The 4,679-nt window shown below is 39.6% G+C and overlaps 1 non-coding gene across 1 annotated transcript; it reads right to left on the bottom strand.

The window, feature by feature from the left end:
- Positions 1-718: 718 nt before the first annotated feature.
- On the bottom strand, positions 719-825 carry LOC129682596 (U6 spliceosomal RNA). The gene has a single exon (XR_008721002.1). It is a non-coding gene; the product is annotated as a U6 spliceosomal RNA (small nuclear RNA).
- Between the last annotated feature and the right edge of the window lie 3,854 nt (positions 826-4,679).

Here is a 4,679-nt window from a genome sequence, read left to right as displayed (position 1 = left end):
GCCTCACAATTATGGTTCGGCAGCTGGTCTACCTTTGCGTGAGGTTGCCCTGCTTGTTTGCTGTTTACCCTACTCTAGGTCTGGACCTAGTCATCCCTCAAGCCCCCCAGGCCACGCTTTCCTTTCCATACAGGACAGCATTAAAAAGACATGACTTGGGATGCTACCCAATTCAGTGCTGCTAAGCTGTCACTGCAGAGGCATTTAATAGGCAAAGCCAGGAAATCTTACTTCTTTTGAAAGGGAAAAATAAGCCATCATTTCCCCCTGATACTTAAAATTTAAGAGATTTTTCTTAATCTATTTGAAATTCTCTGTTTTTTTTTATTCTTAAACTGAAAGTTGTAGTTTTAATTTGCATTATGTTACAACGTAGCCTATGAGAGTTATCATTATGAACAGTTACTGAATAGGGCATAGATTGTTTCACATTTCATTCTAGGGTACTGTGTCTTTAGGAACACAGAGTCAAAACCTTGTGTTTTAGAGTCACTCAAAGTATCCTGAGTTACTACCATCAGCTCTGCACTTGTATTCATTTATTCTCCATGAATTTTTTTTAAATCTTTTATTTTTTTTATTAATTACACTTTATTCATTTTGTATCCCCCCATGAGCCCCTCCCTCCTCCCCTGCCGATCCCACCCTCCCTCCCCTTTCTGCATGCATGCCACTCCCCAAGTCCACTGATAGGGGAGGTCCTCCTCTCCTTCTTTCTAAAAATATGGAACGCTTCACGAATTTGCGTGTCATCCTTGCACAGGGGCCATGCTAATCTTCTCTGTATCGTTCCAATTTTAGTATATGTGCTGCCGAAGCGAGCACTATTCTCCATGAATTTAAAGTCATTTATTTTTGTTTTGGTCACCATGTGTTAAATAAATGTATTTCTATGTATAATTGATGTATTATTTTATAATATATTATATTAATATATAATTACTTAATTATATATTATTTATAATATATATTAGTTTAGAGTTCACACACTGATCAAATCTGGTTTCCCTTTTACCTGTCTTTCTCCTGACAAACTTTCCAACCTTGATTGTTCATTTTTACTTTTATTTTGCGTGTGTGTGTGTGTACGTGTGTGTGAGCATGCAGACCCCACAAGAAGATGTCAGGCATTTTCTGTGACTTTCTGCTTTATTTATGCTTTTATTAGCATATAATTGCTTCACTGCCCCTACCCTGTCCTCCTTTCAACTCCTCACATATCCCTCCCTTACGACCTTTCAAATTGATGGCCTTTTTAAAAGATTTTTATCATTACACACGCATACACATGCACACACACACATACACACACATCTGCCTTATTCACTTAAAAGCATTGTTCATTTATTCTTTGAGAATTTCATACAAGTGCACAATGTACTTTGAATATAGACATTTCCCTGCTCTCCTGTTTTAAGTCCTCCTAGACTTCAAAGTCTCTCTTCCAATTTCATGTCCCTGTGTTTTAACAACTCTGAGTCAATTAGAACTTCCAGTATGTGTCTGGGTTTAGGGCCATCCAATGGAGCATGGGCAGCCCGCGAAGGACACGTCCCTGAAGAAAACAGACTTTCTGTCCTACAGAAACCATCACAAATCAATAGCTCCTCGACTAGGGGTAAATTTTTGTAAGCACTGCCTCCATTCATGCTGGAATTTTGACTGATTTGATCTACACAAAACCACAGTGGCTGTGAGTTCATGTGTGTGACAGACTTGTCATGTATGGAGAACAGTGTTTTACTGCCATCCTTATTTGAAACAGGGCTCCAAAATGAAACAGAAGCTTGCCATTTCTTTCTTTTTTAATTAAATTTTAATTTTTTAATATTAATTACAGTTTATTTACTTTGTATCCCAGCTGTAGTCCCTCTCTCATTCCCTCCCAATCCTATTCTCCCTCCCTCATCTCCTCTCATGCCCCTCTCCAAGTCCAGTGATGGGGAGGTCCTTCTCCCCTTCCATCTGACCCTAGCCTATCAGGACTCATCAGGACTGGCTGCATTGTTCTCCCTGTGATCAAAGAGCCTGCCATTGAGTTCATGTCAGAGACAGTCCCTGTTCCCCTTACTAGGGTACCCACTTGGATACATGGCTGCCATGGGCTACATCTGAGCAGGGGTTCTAGGTTATCTCCATGAATTGTCCTTGGTTGGAGCATCAGTCTCAGAAAAGACCCCTGTGCCCAGATATTTTGGTTCTCTTGCTCTCCTTGTGGAGCTCTAGGTCCTCTCCAGGTCCCACTATCTCCCCCTACTTTCATAAGATTCCTTGCACTCTGCCCAAAGTTTGGTTATGAGTCTTAGTATCTGCATTTATACACTGCTGGGTAGAGTCTTTCAGAGACCCTCTGTGGTAGGCTTCTGTCCTGTTTCCTGTTTTCTCCTTCTTCCAATATCCATCCCGTTTGTCTTTCTGAGTGAGAATTGGTCTTCTTACCCAGGGACCTCCTTCTTGCTTAGCTTCTTTAGGTGTACAGATTTTAGCATATTTATCTCATCTTTTAGGTCTATACACCTTCTGCTTCTGCTATATCTCACTCAGGATGATATTTTCTAGATCCTATCACTTGCCTGCAAATTTCATTATTTCCTTGTTTTTAATTGCTGAGTAGTATTCCATTGTGTAAATGTACCACAATTTCTGTATCCATTCCTCCATTGAGGGACATCTGGGTTGTTTCCAGGTTCTGGCTATTATGAATAAACTGCTACGAACATGGCTGAACAAATGTCCTTGTTGTGTACTTGAGCATATTTTGGATATATGCCTAGGAGTGGTATAGCTGGATCTTGAGAAAGTGCTATTCCTAATTGTCTGAGAAAATGTCAATTGATTTCCAAAGTGGTTGTACAAAGTTTACATTCCCATCAGCAATGGAGGAGGGTTCCCTTTTCTCCACATTCTCTCCAGCATGTATTGTCACCTGGGTTTTTGATCTTAGCCATTGTAACGGGTGTCATGGGTGTAAGGCGAAATCTCAGGGTTGTTTTGATTTGCATTTCCCTGATAACTAAGGGCATTGAGCATATCTTTAAGTGTTTCTCTGCCATTCTATATTCCTCTACAGAGAATTTTCTGTTTAGCTCTGTAACCCATTTTTTAATTGGATTACTTAATTTGTTGCTTTTTAACATCTTTAGTTCTTTATATATTTTGGATATTATCCGTCTGTCAGATATAGGGTTGGTGAAGATCCTTTCCCAGTCTGTAGGCTGTTGTTCTGTTCTGATGACAGTGTCCTTTGCTTTACAGAAGCTTTTCAGTTTCATGAGGTCCCATTTATTAATTGTTGATCTTAGAGACAATATACAGCAAGCCTATAGCCAACATCAAACTAAATGGAGAGAAACTTAAATCAATTCCACTGAAATCAGGGACAAGGCAAGGAATGCCCACTCTCTCCATATCTCTTCAACATAGTACTTGAAAGTCCTAGCTAGAATAGTAAGGCAACTAAAGGAGGTCAAAAAGATACAAATCAGAAAAGAAGAAGTCAAAGTATCACTATTTGCAGATGATATGATAGTATACATGAGTGACCCCTAAAATTCAACCAGAGAACTCTTTCAGCTGATAAACACCTTAAGCAAAGTGGCTGGATACAAAATTAACTCGAAAAAATCAGAAGCCCTTCTGTATACCAAAGACAAAAGAGCCGAGAAAAAAATTAGGAAAACAACACCCTTCACAAATAGCCACTAATAACATAAAACACCTTGGTGTAACTCTAACCAAGCAAATAAAGACATGTTAAAAAAAATCTTCAAGTCTCTGAAGAAGATATCAGAAGATGGAAACATTTCCTGTGCTTATGGATAGGTAGGATTAACAGTGAAAATGGCCATCCTGCCAAAAGCAATCTACGGATTCAATGCAATTTCCATCAAAATACCAACACAATTCTTTACAGACCTTAAAAGAGAAATTCTCCACTTCATATGGAAAAGCAAAAAAAAACCAGAATTGCCCAAATGATCCTGTACAACAACAGATCGTCTGGCGGTTTCTCCATCCCTGATCTCAAGCGGTACTGCAATAGTAGTGAAAACTGCATGGTACTGGCATAGAAACAGAATGGTGGATCAATGGAACCAAATAGAAGACCCAGAAGTAAACCCAGACAAATACAGATACCTGATTTTTGACAAAGAAGCCAAAACCATTCAATGGAAAAAAGATAGCATCTTCAACAAATGGTGCTGGTCTAACTGGATGTTTACATGTAGAAAAATGCAAATAGATCCATATTTATCATTCTGCACAAAACTAAATTCCAAGTGGATCAAAGAACTCAACATAAAACTGGACACACTAAATCGGTTAGATGAAAAAGTGGGGGAGAGTCTTGAACTCATTGGCATAAGAGACAACTTCCTGAACAGAACACCAATAGCACAGGCTCCAAGAGCAACAACCAGTAAGTGGGACCTCATGTAGCTTGTCATTTCTGATGAGGCTGGGCTAGCAAGCTCTCCAGATCCACGTGTCTCCATTGCCCCAGTGCTGGGATCTGGCATGCTCAGTCTTTGCATGGGTGCTAGAGATTACAACTTAGACCCTCACACTTGTGCTCACAGAGCCATCTCCCCAGCCTCCTCCCAACCTTCACTAATCACTCTTCTACAGAGAAGGGATTTCTATTTTCAGGTTTTTGTTTAATTTAAAGACTATTATAT

Source organism: Psammomys obesus, unplaced genomic scaffold (assembly GCF_907164565.1).
Source record: "Psammomys obesus unplaced genomic scaffold, mPsaObe1.curated_primary_1811, whole genome shotgun sequence".
Taxonomy (NCBI): Eukaryota; Metazoa; Chordata; class Mammalia; order Rodentia; family Muridae; genus Psammomys; species Psammomys obesus.
Note: the sequence above shows the minus strand (reverse complement) of the source record. Positions and strands in the feature narration are given on the sequence as shown.